At 33.9% G+C, this 21,515-nt stretch overlaps 1 long non-coding RNA gene across 3 annotated transcripts; it reads right to left on the reverse strand.

Moving 5' to 3' along the window:
• Nucleotides 1-155: 155 nt before the first annotated feature.
• On the reverse strand, nucleotides 156-18,878 carry LOC148944004 (uncharacterized). Of its 3 annotated transcripts, none has more exons than XR_016143005.1 (4): nucleotides 18,860-18,878; nucleotides 10,851-10,983; nucleotides 8,449-8,566; nucleotides 156-258 (listed from the first exon to the last, which is right to left on the reverse strand). It is a non-coding gene; the product is annotated as an uncharacterized LOC148944004 (long non-coding RNA). The 3 variants fall into 3 exon arrangements; XR_016143003.1 differs by lacking the exon at nucleotides 18,860-18,878 and adding an exon at nucleotides 13,089-13,182; XR_016143004.1 differs by lacking the exon at nucleotides 18,860-18,878 and adding an exon at nucleotides 13,148-13,166.
• Between the last annotated feature and the right edge of the window lie 2,637 nt (nucleotides 18,879-21,515).

Here is a 21,515-nt window from a genome sequence, read left to right on the forward strand (position 1 = left end):
TTTAATCTAAATTAATTCAATAAATGGTCTTATTAATCTAATTAATTCTAGATAATCTAATCTAAAAACAATAAATATAAACAATCCAAAATTAATTTATTAATCTAATTAGTTCTCTCAATTAACCTAATAAAAATCAGGCTAACAAATGTCAATGGCAAAACAAAAATTTTATGTACAGTAGATATTTTGCTTTATTTTTCGTATCCTTGCACGTAATTCATTTCTAATTTCTTCACATTGTTGGACAACTTCAACCTAAAAATATATTGAAAAGGTTAAACTTTAAACTTTATATATATATATATATATATATATATATATATATATATATATATATATATATATATATATATATATATATATATATATATATAAGAAGATTGGAACTAGAGGACAATACAATATTCCTCCGTTAGCGAATTCTCTGACGTTATATAGCCACCTTTGCATTTCTCAACCCGTGCTAATATTATATAGAGGCAGTCCTGATGTTTTACAGAAGGGCCCGGGAGGAATTAATTTGCTGGATTAAGGTTTCCAATCTCTTCCGTCCAAAGATTCATTTTTCTCTAGAAAGTTGTAGTTTATCAAAGTTCCAAAGAACACTAACTTCCTTTTCAGGATATGAACCTGAAACTTGGTTTAATTTATACAACCAGTCAGATATGATAAAAAGATTATTCATAGGAACACTAATTTTGTGCAAAGAATTTTAATTACACTGGTACCCAAGTCTGTCTGATTATTCAAGTTTAGCTATTTAAACTAGAAACATTTGATAGCCTAGAATTAACTTAATCCTTTTTTCGGTAAACATTTGTGGATTGAACAAGCAGACCCATAGAATATTAGGCAACACACCTAGAAGAAATTTAGAAGTATTCAAAATAATTAGAGTTAGAATATTTTCCTGTTCTTTCCTTTCATAATAAATATCAGTTGTCTCTGGTTTCTGAGTAAATATCTAATCAAAGCCTCATTTATCCACCTATCCCAAATATTTAGAAATTAGGACGGATGGGAAACCTTGCCCCGTGGGTAAGCGGGACTCACGGTCGAGGGACGGGTCTTGCCCGGGGGGGGGAGGAATTATAAACAAAATATCACTTGTTGTTTTATTTATGCATAGGCAAATTCAACTAACTGTGGGGGTAAGTGGATAAAGAAGATATTAAGGCCAACCAGCGACCGAACAGTTTGAAAATTGTGTTCATTAAAGCAATTTTTTTTAAATAACTCGACTTAAAAGGAAGCTTAGACAGCTTTTTATCTTCCGAAGATTCTGTCTTTCCTCTCCTTTTCTTTCTCTTTGTTACAAGTTTAAGTGTCTGCACCGTCCGCATCGCTTAAATCTTTTTAATACTAGTGTCATAGTTTATTCATCTTCAAAAGTGTAATCATACTATTAGACGAGAGGGTTAATTTAAATCAAGATATTGAGATAAGTCTTAGTAAATTAATAAACTAACTCATTTTAGTAGCTTAAAAGAATATAAAGTTTCAAAAATTTTCACAAATTAAAATATAATAAGGATAGAACCATCATGAGTTCAAATGAAAACAAAATTCAAGAGTTAGAAATTGCACTACAACAAGCATAGTCAAAATATTTTAAGAAACCAAGAGACATTAACACAGAACCGGTCACAAAAAAACCTTTGAGGTTAGCTGCCAAAAAGGCTGGATTAGCAATAAGAACGTGTTTCTAAATTATTTTTCTTTCATCTCATTGAATCACCTACTTTTAACTCACTTTTTATCAGTCCTGGTTGAACTTCGCTGAAGTAAGGATGCTAGGACTGCTTTGAAAATTTTTTAATTTTTTGTTTGATTGGTCGCAAGTTTTTGTGAGTCTTTTTTCTTTTATATATTTTTGTCTTTTTGAGGACGGCCCGTGGACATAGGGATGAAATATTCATTAAAATTTTTTCAACTGTATTACAAAAAAATTTCACTATTTTTCTTCGTGCTGTTGTTGTTTGTTATGGACAGGCAGTGTGGTGTTCGTCACTGGTTTTGATAATGATCTTCAATTCTCCAGCCCATATTGGTAGCCTGAGGTAAATTAATACAGGGCTCGTGGCTTTGGATTCAAATCAGTGACTGGAAAATGCACCTTTTCAAATAAAGCAGAAACAAGATATCAGTTGGTGGTAAACGTCAAAAATCCTCCAATCTTGAGCACAAAAGTGCTTGAAGATCATTCAGACTATTGAAGTTAGTCACACTACTGACATACACTGTAACCACAATATGCTTACAGACTTTGACTAAAACATCACTTTACGCAGATGATGGCTTCTCTGTAAGGGCTTGAACTTTATCACATCAAGACCCCAATAAAGTTCTAAAGACTTCGCAGCTCGAAAAAAGCGGACCTTTCTAACTAAATGCATAAAGCCTGTGGTGTCACTTCCACTCAAGCTGTGGACAAGCGACAAGGCGTTGCAAAATGTTACTCCTAGTTTTTGTGCTTCCGTATGCATATGTATGCAGTAGCACGGAAGCTTAACACAGAGCTGCTTGAGTCCGAGACTAGCAAGATACCGGAAGTAATATGCAGCTAGTAAGACGATATCAGCATCGTTGGCTTGAATTATCACAAGTGTGCTCTTTCGTCTTGCGGCAACTGCTGTGTGGTATAATACCCCAGTGTCTGCCTCCTCATGGTAAGACGAGATATCGTCATTAACAGAGCTTCCAAGAGGCGTAACGGTAACAGCTCACTATGTCGACTCTCGAAACCTCCAGCGAGATGAACCATCAGACGGGTAGAAATTTTATACTCCCAGACCTCGAAAGGAACTTTCAATAGTCGACCTTTGTCTGAGCGACTACTGAGAATCACGTCCCAGAGTGTTACAGCTGTGCTGGAGAACGTGAACAGGCTAAAAATATTTCCTCTTGGTTCTCCTGTTCTTTCTTGATAGCCAGATGCTTCTGTGAGGTTGAAAAAGTAGTTATCATGGGTTCTACCGTCATTAAGACCGTCATAACTGTCACAAGCCACATTGAAAGACTTACAAGCTTCGGGTATGTTCCTAAGAACCCCATCGTAAACTCTTATTCCAAAATCTGCTAGTGTCTCATTTTGTTGTGGTCGATAATACCTTATGAAACTCATGACATCAACTATATAGTCAGATCGAGGAGAGTCTTCAAAAAGCGTATGTGGAATGACTTTTGGCCATGACTGTTGCAGACTGTTGCAGAATGTAGTTCAAGGCTGTTGACTTTGTACCAGTAGGGAGCTAAGTTTCCCTACCACTTGATGCTAATATTGCAAGTGAGGCCAGAAGTGGCTGTAGCTCGTACTTCAGCAGCTCACAGAGGGACGAAGTTTGCGTCGAATTTTCAAGACGCAGAGCTCGTTTAAGCAGCTCAGTTGTCCCAAAATATTTTTTTGTGGCTCTTTCTTTTTCCTCTTTTGGCAACAAAGGTGAAAGTTTGTATTATGACAACTTTGACTTTCGTTGAGGTACCGTCGAGATATTAGATCAAGGCTTCGAATCCAATGTCTCGGAAGTTCTGCGTCTTCTGTAGGTCTATCCCCGGTCATAAAGTTGTACATCTCTGTTCTCGACGTCTTGACTAGGTTTCCGACTAACTCTACCAAGTCCATAACCCGATTTTTACCTTTTACTGTCAGAGTTGTAAACTCAGTGGTATTTTCATGATGCTTCATTGCCTCGTCATCCATATTCAGGTTTGCTTTCAGCGTTCTGGTGGCTGTTGTGAGAAAGGGGAGAGTAGCCAGATATCGATCCCTGGCATTTTCATTCGTTGTCGCACCAAAGACACCCGAAACTCTTCAATGGCCTTTGATGTCCAGATTCACGGTCGATTCTAAAGCCAGATCTAATGCAATGCTGTAAAACGGCATGGTTGTTTTTCAAACAACAAAATTTCCAATTCCAAAATCTATGTTAACTTCTGGAGCTTTTTCAGGCAGGTGTAGCATTTCTTCTAGGTAGTTAAGCGCAACTGCGGCGTAAGTATGGTTTCCGGGTGCGAAGAAAATCGGAATCATCTCTTACATGGCGTTTAAGTGTGATCCCTAGTCCACAGCTCTTTCAACATAAAGACAAGAAGTATTCTACATTAATACTTCATAAACAATTAACAAAACAATAATTGGAATAATTCCAATTTTTATCTATACCGTGTATTATTTTTTTAATGCTTTAAGTTTTAAACAGTAATTAAATATCCTATCTAGTTTTGCGAATTAAAAAAAAATACTTATGTAAACTATTACACAATGCTTATATATATATATATACTATGTTTTTATCAACTTTAAGTTTTTATCAACTTTAAGTTTTTATTCAACTTTAATTTAATGTTATATGTAAATGTTTGACCTCGAGTCAACGTATTAATAATTTTTATTGTAAAATAATCCGTTTAGTATTAAGTTTGAAAGAATAATCCAGCAAGAAACATTATTTTTAGATTTAAGCGGGAGTTTATTTTTGGAGTAATTAAAAGAGAGAAAAGTACATAAAAGTAATTAAACTGATTTACGAAATTAACTAAGTTTAAATAAGCAAGTGAGTGTTTCTTTATAATATATATTTAAAATTGTATACTTATATGTATACTAATGTGGATATTTATTTGAGATACAGCCTTATATATTTTTTTTTTGGAAATCAAAATTTTAATAAAATACTTGTGGATAAATTTATCAATAATTTATTTTACCCATTTTTGGAAAGTAGCAAATTTCAAAGCCAGTTCAATAATATCCTGATACTATCCATCTCATATCATCAGAAACCAAACCATACTTGATCAACTAATATTTGGAAACTACAGACTTAACTATAAATTCATTAAAAGCGGAAAGAAACAAATCCTATTTCAGGCCTAGATAGTGTGTTACATAGCCCAACTGGAGTATTTTATTGTAATATGTAAAAATAATTTGTTCTGGAAAAATTTGCGAAAAAATCAAAATCCATGATTTTATATGTAATTTACCCAAGGAATTTCTAAAACTAAAAAAAAACGGTATATCAACACATAACACAGATAAATTAAATTATTAATGGGAATTAAATTTAAACTCAAATAATTCATAAACTTTTCTAATGTAACTTTAAATCTTATTTAAGCAAAACCACTTATATTATTTTTAAGCCTATTGGTGTAAATTTAAAACATACTATTCACATTAATTTTTTAAAATATTAATTTTAATTACTATATAAATATAAAATTATTAAAAATTTTTTATTTAATATTTAAATACTTTGACAAAAAAAAAAAAAATAACATGTCAAATATTTTACCATAAAAAAAACCCGCCGTAAACAAATTGAGGGTAGATGCACAAAATGACCCGAATATGGAAGCATAATATCTGTAAACGAAAATAAGATGTTTTAAACGTAAAATATTGAGAATTGGGACAATTCTTATTTAAATGGGGAGTATTGTTGTAAAGCTTTCTAATTTATTTAATTATTAATTTATTAAAAATATTTTAAGACTCAAAAAAAAAGTTTCAAAAAACAACTTTTTAAGATAAAGATAAAAATCGTGGAATGTGTAGGCTTGGAGGGAACTTGCTCAATAACCAATTTCCTGGCTAAATGCGTCAATGTACCGAAAGGACGTGGTTAGTTTTTCAAATATATACCCCGATTTTTGAGACTGAAGGCAGACTTTTTGACTTGCAGGGTGAACCTCTATCCGTTTATTTTCTCATTAGAAATACCTCGGGATATTGTCAGATCATTGTAAGTGTCTGTATCTTATTATATATTATTGTAGTTTCTGAGACTTGTGGTCTACTTGAGACAGCCAGTCCCAGTAGGAAGAATATATCCGATTATATTATATGTTAAATGAATAAAAGTATTTTATTCTCGACAACCTCTCAACGATCTACCCTTAGCTTCTTGAACATACAAAGTCGGTACGCCTCATTAGTTCGGTCACAGCCTAAGGCACGCTACCAAAGTTAAATTACCTTAGGGCCAGAGTTTATCTCCCCTATAAAGGGAAAATAAAGGCATCTAAAACACCCAAATACCATAAAAGACACTTTACAACAATTTCAGACCCCAAAAATATCTAAATAGGTCAAAATTTTAAGGAATCATTCGGATTTTTCCCAAGGTCGTTGTATCAAACCTATGGTGACGCTATGACATCAAGGAAAGGCTCACATTATCTGCGGGGAGAGGACAACCAACAATGAGAATCTATATATATACACTTCTGCTGTGTAGCCGTACCAAGGCCCAGCAGCAAAGCCGCCAGGCTTCTGTTACTATATCTTTAAACGAGCAATAATCATTTATTTATATGTTTATGTATTTTTTCTCAAAAACTGCTTCATATTTTTGGGGGGAATTGGCATCCTGGAATTTTTTGGCATAAAATAATACGATCTATACGGTTCACGGGTTTGAGAAAATTCATTTAAGAGCTTTAATTTCAGGAAAAAAAGATCCATATGAGTGATGTCATATTTACAGGCACATTTCAAGAAAATAAATTACGTCATCCCCCCGACGAGTAATCGCATTGTTTTTAGTATCTATGATCCACGCAACATAACAGATGGAACACAGCTCAATTAAAATACCAATTGTAATGAATAGACTCATTCTGTTTATTGACTTATTCTATATTGACTTATATAAATGATGTGTTATTTATGAACAAATTTCAAGAGAATATATTACATCATTTTGCCCTTTAAGAGTGGTCTTATCGTTTTAATATCTGTGATGCACGCAACATTACAAATGGGGCATAGCTAAGTATAAATACCCAGTGTAATGAGTCTATTTATAAAAAGTGTTTTAAGCAGTTTCATAATGCCTAGAGAACGAATGAACAACCTAGACCATTCGGAGCATCTAAGGTAAAGGGTATCGAAAAAATGTCTGAAGCATAGACGAACAAATAAATGTTCAAATGGGGATAAGTCCATTTATTAGTCAGTGAAATAGAAACAAAATTCTGGATATTTCCAATACATATACAGTGGTTGTCAACAGCATATATACTAAGGCATTACAATTAAAACTAACATATTTATAGCCTACAGAACAAAATAATTATTTCCTTTTTTGTATAAACGAAAGTATTTGGTTATTGAAACTGGACCAAAACATAGCCTTTCAATGATTATAGCACACGAAAAGACTTTTTACTTCAGTTGTGGGACAGAAAGTTACTGGAGCGGACTTTTGAGCAAAATAATCTATAGTCCCAGACAAAAGATGGACAAATCAGCCTCCACCAAGACAATCAAGCCCCTAACCATGATTAAAATTCTTGGATTTTGTAGGTGATAACCTAATCATGACATATTAATATGCTCCTAGCTATGAAAATATACTGGGATGATAATGTGCAGATCCCGGTTATCTCCAAAAGAATGACTAGAGAACAGATTCTTTCATATGAGACGATTTATCCACCTTAATAATAAACAGACCCACAGTGTGAACAGACAAGCTATTCAAGATATGGTCATTGAGTAAAAAGTTGAACACACGGTTCTCACCTTCTTGGGTTGAAATAGAGGCATTATTTATGGACAATAGCTCAACCTTATTTAACGGCAGATGCAGTATAAGTCATAACTCTAAGAAAAAGGTAAAGCAACAAAAATTTGGTGCATTGCTTGTACGCCTTGGTACATTTACAAATTTGAAAACTATCAAGGAAAGAAAGAAGAATTAGTCAGACAGAAACAAATTGGATTAGGAGGGAGAGTACTTGTCAAACTAATCTGTCTGGTTAGCTGAATGATGTAGCTGTCATTGTGAAGCCTGCACAAGCAAAAGGAGGGGATATTGTCTAAATAGTTACCTCTGAGCTTGTAGTTCTCTGTGCCAACAAGGGGAAAAACTGCTTTCCTGAGTATCATACAAAGTAAAGCGAAAATTTTTTGAATAAATCATATTTTAGATGACAAGCTGCTGTAGAGTTTCATCCTATTTGAATAAAAGTAGTTTTTGGCAAAGGTGTACTGAGTAGCTAACAGACTGACGGGATCTGCGGATCCCAATTCAATGCGGAATGAATGGCAAGTGCTAGGTGTTTGGAAAAATCACCGAAAATTAGTGTCAATAAGCATTCAACAGAAAAAATAATATTTGCCAGCTAGAGGTACATGCTGTTCTGAAATGGCTAACTTCTGTTGTCTTAAAAGTTAATTTTATGATTCTGTTCAATTAAAATTAATGTCCCCCATAACACAGGCATTTAAAATGCATAATGAATCAAATTAAAATTATAATGATTTCCATTTCCATATTCACAATAAATACTTTTTTAATTCTCCTATTGAAGTGTATTAATCCAACTGTATAATAATTGAAATTTCCTCTTCTTCCTTTCAAGTTTTAGGTTAATTTTGTTGTAAAATAGCAATTTGTAATTTGGCTCGTTCTAGTGAAAATCATATACATTTACCTCTAATGCATTAATCTCCTTTAAGTACTCAGGTGTGGTTTCAGTAAAAACCAATCCTTTCCACTCCTCAAACGTTTTGACAACAAAGTCTAGCTTCTGAAGGACATTCTGCAATTCCCTGAAAGTTAGCAATCATGATACCACAGCCAAAAAAATACCACTAAAAGTTTAAAAAAATATTTTACATGACCCAAAAGATATGATAAAGCATATGTTTGTTCCAAGGCCACATGAAAAAACAATGTAGAATGTGTGTCTCTTGTCAAATTACAAATCATTAATGAAATAGGCATTGCCAGAAATCATCATTAAAATATGGAGGGTAAACAAATAGGCCTACTATCAAACTTTTATTGATCTTTTAAAGAAAGTAGTTGAGTCATGTGGATGAAACTTTCTTAAACCAGCTTAAATATCAAGTCAAAAAACCTCTGAAAGTTTCACTCACTTAGCTCAATTATCTCACATTTAATATAAATAGGACTTTTGTCTGGAAAGCAAAGATTTACCTTTACTCAATTGCCAACTAAAGAACAAAAACATACCATTGGTGAAAAAAGTATAAAATGGATGGAATTAATACAAACTTTCAAAAAGATAACATGGTATATACAAATGGGGTAAACAACATAAAACATGATTTGTTAAAAAGGCTTCTCATAATCTTAATTATTGTTATTTGTGGGCCAACTTTATATTATCAAAAGAAATTTTATTTAATAATAATTTTTTACCATAATAGAGTGATTAATCACAGTACACATACATACAGAATATAGCATGAATTACAATAGTAACTGAAAAATAGAATCAGACGGAGTAAAAAAGTATTATAAAAGTCCCACAGTATAATATAATAATAAATCATAGGCTATTTATGAAATTTTTGGATTTTTTAAATTCAAATTGACACCATTGCTGAAAAGAAAAAAAAATCAATTTTATAATGAAAACAAGAATCTGATTGTTAGATATATGAACAAAATTCAATTATAGAATCAGATTTTTCAAGCAAAAGATAATTTTGGTAATTAGAATGTTGATTTGAAAAAGTGATTGTCAATGGATTGACCAGTCAAAAGGTCTATTAAAATAAAAATTATAGGCTGATTTCTGAATTTGAATCTTAAACCAATTTGTTCCTATCAAAACTAGTATTGAGAGTTTTAGCTCCCATAAGTGCACATGTTTTACATGTGCACTTGTTTCTTTTTACATTTGTTTGCACATGTTTGTTTTTACATTTATTGAATAATTAAATCAAGACTTTATTACTTTCATCTGTAAAATATTCAATAATTTTTTTAAATTTAAGAATCAATCTAAAAACCATTTATATTCACTTGATACCAACCCTAAGCAAATTTGTACTTAAAAGCTGAGACATCTTAGAATTCTTATGGACAGTAAGTACAAGACTTAAAGATCAGATGACCATACAGGATTGATCAGAAGACAATCTTAGAACAGAACAATTTTAGGCCCAAGAACACGATTTTGCTTATATTTAAACTGAATTTATACAACAGATCAAACTTCCAAGGCTGTTTGCCAGATTTACAAAAAAGAAAGAAAAGAGAAACAAAACAAAAAAGATGTACAGTACTATCAACTAAATTCGGATGCTTACTGTGAACTAGGATAATTACTATTAAAAATTACCAATTGATGCCTTTTTATGTTCTTTCCAAATTCAATAATTCCTTCAATGGCAAATTTCATTTTCAGCCCACAAAGGGGCAAATAACAGTGTTTAGAAACCAAAAGTTTAAAAACGTGTTTTAAAACAGCTTTAGCCTGTAGTGAAAAAATTGTCATATGTAGCTTATTCAGAAATGGTAATTATTATTTTCATTAGTCAAAATAGTAAAATTTTATCTTGAAAACAAACTCGGAGGCATTTTTAAATAGAGTTCAAAACACCTCAAAAAGGCATCACAGAAAAAAAATAAGCACCGTTGGAATTACTATTGTTGAAAACAGTAAAAAGGAAATCTAGAGCCCCCACCTTGAACAAAAGAGAAAATCACATTTTTACAGGGGTAGCATTGATACAACCTCTTTTGGACCTTTTGTTGACAGGGCACCAAGAATCATAAGAGTTGTTTAAGACATTATTTAAAAGAAAATTTTTATATCTAATTAGTTTTAGATAATTTTTTAACTTTTCAAAAATGACTAAAAACAATAGAGAAGGTATTAAGTTACTTTTTGGGGTCCCATTAAGAACTCAAAATGGAACTTTCACCAGAAGCACTCATTGACTTTGGTAAGAGAATAAAAGAAGCATCAAGTGATGTATTCACTTTTCACCCAGCTGAATTATGTGAATACGTATATATTTACTGGCTTTCCTACCCTGTATATGTAACTTGATAATATAACAGACATAAGTAGCTTACTCTTGTGAATCCATGTTTATCTGACAAGTATTTGAGTCATGCATCATTTCTGCATAATTTCTTATTTGAGTCTGAATGCCAATAACATGCTCCAAGTTTCAAACAGTGTCATTTGCTAGTCTTTTTGGATTCTCTAAAAAAAACAGAGGTATAAGCCTAGAATTGGGGATATGGAGAAGGTATCTTGTTAAGAAAACAATTCTTACTTTATAATATGCAGTATGACTACAGTTAACACAATTTGAAGGCACTTCCTTAATAATTTACTGCCAATCTCACCTAACTTGTAAATATTCAGCCCAAAGAATATATATGTCCATGTGTTTTTCTGTTTCTTGATTTTACCTGTGTTGATTAAATGTATGATGATGACAAAACTTGCAGCACAAGTGCTGAAAGGCAAAATGCATGGGGAACTCAGAACTAGGGCTATATATTTGACTAATGGGGGGGGAGGGGGTAAAGTAAAAGATAAGAACAGTAAAAATGGATTATCAATCCTAAAAGTTTTGGGTATTTTAAAAAGTAAGAAGTTTTTTATTAACATGAGTAATTGCTAACTGTGGAGACCTGTCTATTACGTAGCGAGGAATTAGATGAACAGACCGTTTAATGAATTATTTTATTAATTTTCTAAGTATAACAATTGCTTTACTTAGAAATTCAATTTTAATCCCTCTGTGGACCCTTAAAGAAAATATAGTATTTTATTATTTTCGGATATAGAGGTCTAAACTATAGGTATAAGCTTACTATTTGATTGTTAGTCTATTTTGTTAAAGTTTCAAAATACACAGTTTTTGATTAATAATGAGCCAATTAAATAAACAATTTTGCCTTCTCCTCCCATTGAGTATCACATTGATGCCCAAAACATTGAGAGGCTATATCACTCTTAAAAAAAAAACTGCAAAAGGTCAGGGACAAAGAATTTGTGCCTTACACAGCACATGGCTAGATTTCTCTTCCTTGAAACATAAAATCCAGGAGAGCATATTCATTATATTATAATCTAAGCTATAAAGCTTTTTCCCCCTTGGGTCGGAACCCTCACCTAACAGTGCCAAGGAGGCTGCAAACACCCCAAGGAATAAATTCAGACAAAAAGGAATTCCAGCAGGATTCAGCATCCAAGGATGTTGAACTACACAATCAAAAATATGTCTCTTTTTTTTTTTAATTTTTAAAGTGATCATTTAATTTGTTTTCATTAGAAGGAAAACAGTCTATATTTTTCTACACTATTTTTGCTTGCTTTTTCTTGCCTTCAAAATAGTGCCTATCCATTGCCTAAGCTCAGAGCAGCATTCTGAGTAAATTTCATTTTTCACTATTGGGTTGCCTGCCTGAGACTCTACGTGTATGGGCAACCCCAAAAGTGTCCAAAATACCTTTGTCACTTCAGCACCTATTGTCTTGCTAGATAAGTACCCATGCTGTGACTACACCAATGCTATTGACACCAGTCAGGCCCAATAAAAGTAAACCCAAAGCCAATCTCCTTTGGTCTCTACTTGTATTCAAGCTTCTCTCTTTGGGATATGTGAGGAAGGTGTGCCTGCTGTCTCTAATCACTTTCCAAATAGTACCTATTCATTGCCTAGGCTCAGTCTAGCATTCTGAGCAAATTTTATTTTTCACTATTTTTTCTATAGTGACCTAATCATATAAGGTCAAGGGGATAACTATTATAGGTTCCACTGGCAAATTTTGAATGAATTATTAGTCACATTTGACTGATTGACTAGACCTTAAAATTGGGTTGCTTTCCTGAAACTATAAGCAAGCAAACCCCTACTAGACTATGGTTGCTTTGAATTCAGGTAATTTTTTGGTCTACTAATATTTAATTCATTTTTTGTTACTGCAACTAACAAAAACCTGGCCTGACACTCTAGGCAGGCATGCCTCTTCAAAAACTGACAAAAGCATTTGTCAGATTTGATTCATAGCTCCTCCTGCCATTTACTCATGCTGTTTATTAAACACTTGGAAAACTCTAGGTCTCCACCGTTGCCTGCTATTCCAGGGGACTTCTTGGTCATGTGTCAATCCTAAGACCTGGTCGTCCACCTGGGACTCTAATCATTTAATCCTCTTTTGTTAGGTCCATTTCTTGCCCTTGTTTCCGCGAACATTCACTCCCCCCCCCCCTTTTGTATACAAGTCTAGTTGACATTGTCCATCATGAGTCAACCCAAAAATCTTAATCCGTCCTAAAGCTCTATGTTTATCTACCTTAGTTCACCAACGATACTTTAAAGCCCAGCGCCCAAAGAACACAAATTCATTAATACTTTAGCGCCCAGCGCCCAGAACCCACAGCTCTCAACTTCTTCTTCTTCTTCTATTTAACTGCAGGCAACTTGAAAAATAAATACTAGCATTACTTCTTCTTCTTCTATTTAACAGCAGGCGGGCTTTTCAGTAACACTATTTAGCCCTTTTCCTTTTGCTTCATTCTGTGGGCTACAGAGCTACTGGCTTGATTGCCTCATATTTATTAGATATATTCAGATATCTTTCAGCAGATCTTTCGACTCTAGGAGTTCAACTATAAGATGATAGATGTCGATTTCTATACTCTGTGTGCAGGTATAGTTGGCTAGGCTCTTGGCTGATAGTGGGATTTTGTGGTGTTTGAAGTATTTTAACAGTTTAGAAAGCAAGGTATGTTGTGCAGACGTCAGCATATTACATTCAAATAGGCAATGGTCAATTGTTTCATTATTCATATTACAATGCCTGCAAAGAGGGGACAGGGGAATTGAACCACTTGAATTAGAAAGCTTATATGAGAATGCAAGGAAATTTAGTCCATTTGTTCCAGAACGAATTCTATGATAAATTTTAGAAAGATACTTATTGGGAAAGGGGGAAAGGATAGGATTAATCTTATTAAAATTAATATCTGATAGCCTCCATCGGTAAATATCTCTAATTGGGATTGGTCTCCCACTTGGCTGGTCAATATTTATAGCATTTTTTGCTATTTCATCAACCTGATGATTACCACTTATGCCAGAGTGGCTAGGAATGTACTGAAAGTAAGTTTTTATGCCACTTGAAGCAAGATTATCAATAATACTGAGACAATGATAAGTGTCAATGTCCAACTTGTATTGAGGAGCTGAGGCCAGCAACTCAAGGCTTGATAAAGAGTCAGAATATATGATAATATTATTCGAATTTTCAATCAAAGATTGGTTTTGCTTAAGGTGTTCTAATGCCATTATTATGGCATTTAACTCAGCAGACATTATAGATAAATTATTAAATAATCTCTCGCCCATTGCAATTTTCAGGTGAGGAAGGAAAACACCACTTGCAACCTTCTCATTCATTTTTGACCCATCAACAAATATTTGGAAGTGATTTTTATAGGTAATTGTAGTAAGTTCTGCAAATTTTTTCTGGACAAAAGCAATGGGGGTTAAATCTTTATTCCATTTTGAAAATTCAGTATTTATTATGGGAAATGACCCATTCCATGGAGGGGATTGGGGGAAAGTAGGTGCAATAGACTTTGCTGGTACAGGAAACTTCTTTTGAATATTGGCATACTCATCTGCAATACCTCTATACATGGCTAGATTTCTTAACCAATTATGTAATGTGTGTGAGCTATTTGATTCAATTTTTGTAAGATGTTTTATCAAGAGAAAGCTAGGTCTCTCCCTTATTGTTGTTAATCCACTCTCCATAAGCAGTAACTTGGTGCTTGTGGGTTTCCTAAGACCAAATATGAGACGTATTATATCATTTTGTGTTGTTTCAATTTTTTGCATCTGGGTCTTTGCACATGCACCATAGACAATGAGCCCATAGTCAATATGGGGTCTTATATGTGATTTATAAAACTGGAGTAAGGTTTTCTCCTTACAACCCCAGGGTGTGGAAAGAAGTCTTTTTAGTATATTTGCTTTTCTATAACATTTTTTTATTGTGTTTGAAATGTGGAGGTGGAAATTAAGTTTTTGGTCAAGCATGAGACCTAGGTAATTAATATTATTATCTTCTGGAATAGTTGTTTTATTTAGAGTTAGTTTTGCATTAACATGGTTTCGCTTCCTGTGAAATTGGATTATTTTTGACTTGGTGGGTGCAATGGGTAAATCTGAATGTTGAGAGAATTTTTCAAACTGGAAAAGTGACTTTTGCAGATTTGACTGTGCTATCTGAAAGGTGTTGCCAGATGACCATAGCACCAGATCATCAGCATATTGTAGATTCGTGTGGGGTAGGTTCATGTCCCAGAGATATAGGGCAAATAGGAGGCAACTGAGGACTGCTCCCTGAGGTAGGCCTTTGGATATTGTCTTTTGGGGTGAAGAGGCTTAACCAACACAAACAATGAAACTTCGCACTTATATGAAGGATTTAATAAAGGATACTAGCTTGGGAGGTACTCCAAGGTTTGCAAGTTTATTTAAAAGGATTTGGTGGTTCAGATTGTCATATGCTCCTTCAAAATCTAGGAAAGCTGCCACTATGATATTATTTTTTGAGAAAGATTCATTTATTGCATTTGTTAGCAAAATGAAAGCATCCGTTGAGGAGTGGTATTTCCTGAATCCAGTTTGAGTGTGTGGGATCATGTTATTTTTCTCAACAAACCAGAGAAGTCTGTGATAAATCATTTTCTCCATTATTGTCCCCATCACAGGTGTAATCATTATGGGCCTATAAGACTCAGGGTTATCTTTTGGTTTATTTTTCTTTAGGATTGGTAGGAGGGACGAACATTTCCATATATTGGGGAACCTAGAGGATGCCCAAGCGTGATTATAACAATTTAGCAGTTCTTGTTTGTATGATGGTGTGAGATTCTTTATCCATGTGGAGTGTATATTGTCAGAGCTGCTGCTAGTTTTGGACCTAATATGATGTATTGCATTATTCAATTCCTGGATTGAAAATGGATTAGTTATGTACTCAGATCCTGGGTGTGGTTGGTAACTAGGGTTCATAGGAATTGTGGACAGTTTGCTTTGATTGTTTGACGTTAGCTTATTAACAAAAAGAGTTGCAAATAGGTTAGCCTTTTCAATAGCATTGTCATAATGGGTATTATTATGTATAAGCTCATACAGGAGTGGGTTGGGAGAAGTCTTTTTCGCACATATGTGGCTTATGACTTTATGTATAATTGGCTCATGCATTTCTCTGGAGAGATTATTTGCAAAATTATTCCAATATTTATATTTAGCATCTATTATAGTCCTTTTTAGATTAGATTCTGCTTGTAATTTTTTTAAATATGTAGTAGGTGTTGGTTTTTTTATGAATTCTGTCCTAGCTGCCTTTTTTATCTTCCATTTATTTAGGAACTCATTTGTCCACCATGCTTTAGGAATTTGTTTAGGGAATGTTTTCTTAGGTGTTGTCCTGGGGATAGCATGATTAGCTGTATTTATTAGTAAAGATGTCAAGGCTTCAGCATGTGTGTCAACTGTTGTGTTAGAAATGCATGAACTTTGGGTGAAACTTGTAATTTCATCATTTAGCTTATTTTGGAAAATAGACCAATTTGCTTTAGTGTTGACATAATTGGAAGTATGAGAAGAAGTTTCAGCAGGTTCATTTAGGGAGCAAACTATAGCAAAGTGGTCTGTACACAGACTATCAATTTTATTTATGTAAATTTTGTTCAAAAAATTTAGAGACACAATTTGTAGGTCAATTGTGGAGAATTTGGCACTTTTGGGGTTAAAATATGTATTTAGGTTTGGAGGGGTAGCAACAGCTAATTCATTATTATTTGAAATCATATGCTCAATAAATTTACCAGCTTTATTTGCTGGTTTATTCCCCCACAAAAGGCTGTGGGCATTGAAATCACCACAAATAATGATGTTTTTTAACATATTAGAATTATTTATATAATTAAAGAAATCCTTGGCATCTGAAGTTTGGCCATTAGGGTTATAAAAGCTTATTATGTAGGTTTTTAAATTATTCAGCCAAACACTTATACCAATTACATCAACATCATTTTCAAAATCTGGAAAATTGATGCCACAAAATTTTATATTATTATTGACTAATAAAGCTACCCCACCTCCTTTTCTCTCTGATGATCTATCCTTTCTCAGGATAGTATATCCCAGAGACTTAATTTGTTGATTTTGGGTTAAATGAGTTTCCTGGAGGCAAGCAATATTAATAAAATTATTATTCATAAATGATGTTCATTTAGCTTATTTTCTGTGAGTGATTTTACATTCCATTGGAGTATTGATAAATGTTGTGTTGTTGATTTATTCTTCATATGAATGTGTATCGATGTTCAGCTTTGTTACAAGTAAAGCAAGATCTTTTTTTGCTTGAATGAGCATATCATCTGGGATGTAAATTTTTGCCAACTCTTCAATAATTGTTGTTTTCTGTAGTTGATGTATGTTCATGACCTGAACTGCATTACAGTTTAGAATGAATAAGCATATATTTGGGGATTGCATTTTTGGTAGTGCATCCTGTTTGTTGGTTAATAGATTAATTCCTGGTAGTGTTTCTGGTTTGTTTCTTCTTGGGAGGGAGGGCCAGGCTGGCCTCATCTCACCGGACAAGGAGGCTTGTTGGCTTGGTGATTGCTTCTGATCGGGATTTGAGCTAGGGGGCTTAGAAGATGGGGTTTTATATGGGGTGCTTGATGCATTGGGGGCCTTTGACTTGGGGGTTTTGGTTGGTTTCATTACAGGCTTTATTTGGTATTGTTGGGCAGCATTTGCTTCCATTGCTGCAAAGGGGTATGGGATTGCCTTCTCTGTTGATATTTGGAGTGTTAGAGCTCTTTTCTACTATGCAGGGCATAATGATTTATTTGTAGATTCATGTGGGCCTTTGCAATTGATGCATGTAGGCTGAGTGTTTTTGCAAGTTGTCAGCTCTTTATGGTGGAAAGATTTACAATTACTACACTCTTGGAGAATTTCATTGCATTTGTTTGTTGTGTGTCCCAGTTTGAAACACTTCTGACACTGAATAGGCTTAGGTTTGTATTCCTTGTGTGGTTTGATTTGTCCAAATAGGAATAATTTTTCTGGGATATCAATTTTATCCTTCAGTGTGAATAAGAAGGATCTACTAGTTTTTAGGCCAGTAGAGTTAGGTTTTCCAAGTTGGGTAACATCCTCAACTGGGATTGTGTTTCCAGCCCTATCTGGAAGGCCTTCTTTTAACTCCTGAGTAGATATCTCTGGGGGAACATTATAAACTACTATTTTTGTTGGTGATTGTTTTGGGTTCCAATTAGATGCAATAATTGAGGTATTCAGGAGGGATTTAAGGTTAATTATTGTATCTGCTGATTTCTGATCTTCTACAGCTATTAGCAGAGATCCGTCACGGTTAATGTTAAGAGAGAACATTGATTTTAGCAATTTAAAAATTGCAACTCTTATTGCAGAGATCATTTTTATTTCAAAGGGAGTAGTGGGATTAATTTTAAGGTAAATTCCTAAGTTTTTGGAGGGATGATCTTGGGCAGGGAGAGGGGAAATGCTTTTAATTGGGGAAATTTTTTTCCTTTTTTTAGAACTTCTAGAGAGGACCTCTTGAAACCCATTATCATCAATTATGGTTACATTAGCCCCTACACTTATCATTGTCCTATTCTCCGAACTGGAGCTATCATTTGAACTTTGAGAAAGTGTGCTTGACCAGCCAAGATGGGTATCTTTCACTATGGCACATTCACTGGAATTTGATTTGGGATCTGGGGGGACATTTTATTTTGGAGGACTTCTAAACATTGCCTATTGGAAAAAGCTTTAAACAGAGAAAAACAAAACTAAAGCAAGAAGGGACAATGGAATGATATCAAACCGTCTGCACTATACTATGGGGAGAAGAACACCACAGTATAGCCCTGAGGATGAGTTGAGCAGGATTGGTTTGGTATAACTGCTGATTAGAAGCGATAATAATTCACAAGAAAATTTGTTTTAATTTTCTTATAGAGTTGCTCCTTCTAGGCCTAAGTGTTTTTTGCTAAGTGTTTTGATTACCTTTAGCACAGCAAATTTACAGTCCATTTCTTCTTTAAATAGCGATTTAAAAAAGTATCATATCTTAAGGTCGCAAATCACAAATGGTACGGGTATACACAAAAGAATTCTACTAGTCACAAAGATATATTCAATTTATGTCAGAAAGGCATTGAGTCGGCAAGGAGAATATGGCAAAGAGAGATCATTATCAATTACAGGAGGGGAGATTTGACTTCTGTCGGCAAACGCATTTCACACAGAGGCAATGTCCGTGTTACAAATATTCGAGATATGTCATTCAGTGTTGGCTCCTGACAAATTAAAATGCTTGTATTACATACATGCGGGCTTTGGCCTCGCTTGGCCCCACTTGGACTTATTATGCCATATGCAATATTTTTATTAAGTGAAAAACAATGTCCCAAGAAATTAACATAAAATGTAAAAGATGCCCCACTGTTAAAAGACTTTGTGACTTTTTTATTTAACAAAACTAGTTGCCCAAGAACCCAAACAAAGATAGATCATATCAAGTTACAGGAGGGGAGATTTTACTTCTGTCTTCAAACGCCTTTCACAGATACGTATCAAGTTACAGGAAAGATCAACTTTGGGTGTTACAAATATTCAAAATATTTCATTCAGTGTTGGGTCACATAGACATATTATTAAAGAGACACCAGATCGCATGGGATTTTGCGAGTTCGCGAGTTCCTTGCGCTTTTTCTTCTTCGACTCAAGTCCACGCGTTAATTTTGACATTTGATTTCATTGAGATTTCGAGAATTGTTATTTCATGTGGCAAGAAAAGACATGGTGACAAGCTGAATTTATGCTTCCACAGGTATGTTATTTTTATAAGATGCTTCTTTCTGATATTATCTTAGATGTAGAGATTTTAAGGGAAATTTTCACCAGGTTGGAATTGTCTAGAGTATCTTTCCGTTGGGGGGGGGGGGGGGGTCCACGGGAGAAAGGGTATTGGGAAAATTTTATCCGGGATCAACGGGAAGCTAGGAATGGGGTATTTTTAAGAAAAATTTTACACAGAGACTGGATTTGTCGGAATGATTTAAAAACAAACAGAAAGTCTTTCAGAGGAACGGGCGCTGCAAAAAAAAATCCTCGAAAATTGACCTCAAGCCTTTTTCTGGGTGGAGGGGGGGGACTAATTGATCTGAGACGAACTTTCCATGGAGGGGGAGCCGGATTTCCCGCTATTATTTCTTAACAATAAGAAATCAAATAAAAAAAACATTTTTTTTAAGCTGAAAGAAAGAAGAAACAGCAAAACTTGAAACTAACACCAATCATTAAGTATCGGAGGGGGGGGGGGTGACTCCCATCTAAAAACAACGCGGTTTAAGATGACGTGTGCCTTTTTGCCCCAGTTCTTTAAAACTACTCATAAAACACAAGGGCCATTTAATTGGAATAATAACCAGTTCAGTTCAGTTCAGTTCATTTTATTTAACATCAAAATACATTTAACAAATATGCCAATACCCGCCCCAAGAAAGATACCAAAAAGCACTTGCTACTGGGCGGGTAAATACAATAAAAAAACAACACACGCAAATTACATAAAAACACTACAAAACAAAAAAAAAAAAAAGAAATCAATCAATCTCTCATCAATTCATTTAATAATAATAATAATAATAAAGATAAATAATAATAATAATAATAATAAAAAAAAAAAAAAAAAAAAAAAAAAAAAAAAAAAAATATTAAACTTGACCAAAAAAAAATTTAAAACCTTTTAAAATATTCTAGAAAAGTAAAAATTTATCGTAAAGAAAGAGGTATTGAGACAGCAGCAATCCACCTCATGTAAGCGATGATTTCTGTTTGTTTTAAATTTTAATGCTGTTTCATACTATCAGGTGACAACACTTTTTTTAAAATTTAATTATATACCAAAGATACACAATCATAAAAGAAATACATAAAAGAAATTAGCTAAAGGTTGTATTGTGTACCCAGCTGACTGATCGTATTTCAAAGAATTGGCCATATGAAAAGTATAGTTAAAGACTGCTCTCAAGGGCTATAATGAAAGAAAGGTTGAGGGACCTAAGGAACATTTTGCGGATGAAGAATGAGAAATTGCCAAAGATCTTTCTTTTCATCCAACTGTCTAAGGATAAACGGAAATCAGGTCATCCTGGTCTAGGATGGGAGGACGTCATAAAGAAAGTATTTAAAGGAAATGGGAACTTCGTGGGCGGGTGTAAAAAGGGAGGCTTTGAATAGATTTGGATGGACGAGGAGGGTGCGTAACTGTGTTGGCCTCAGGCGGCTTGGTGCTGTGGTGAGTTGTTAGTAGTAGTAGTAGTAAAGATACATAAAAACAAGGTCAATGTTTAGCAATATAAAAGTGATTTATAACAAAAAATATACAGACTACCCCCGTCCCTCTTTAGTGAATGAAGGCTATTCATTCTTCTAAAATGTTTTTGTCAAAGTTCGTGTATTTCCTTTAGTCTTTAAAAATTACTACTATCGCCAATTCGTTTTTCAAAGAAGATTATCAAGCTGTTTCATACGAGACCTGGTATTTATTTTAAATTATGAATCTATGTTGGGTCCTGACAAATTAAAATGTTTGTATCACATACATGCGGAGTTTTTATTAAGTAAAAACAATGTCCTAAATATTTACCATAAAATG

Source organism: Artemia sp. Qi Xiang Cuo, chromosome 15, assembly GCF_049724085.1.
Source record: "Artemia sp. Qi Xiang Cuo chromosome 15, ASM4972408v1, whole genome shotgun sequence".
NCBI classification, from domain to species: domain Eukaryota; kingdom Metazoa; phylum Arthropoda; class Branchiopoda; order Anostraca; family Artemiidae; genus Artemia; species Artemia sp. Qi Xiang Cuo.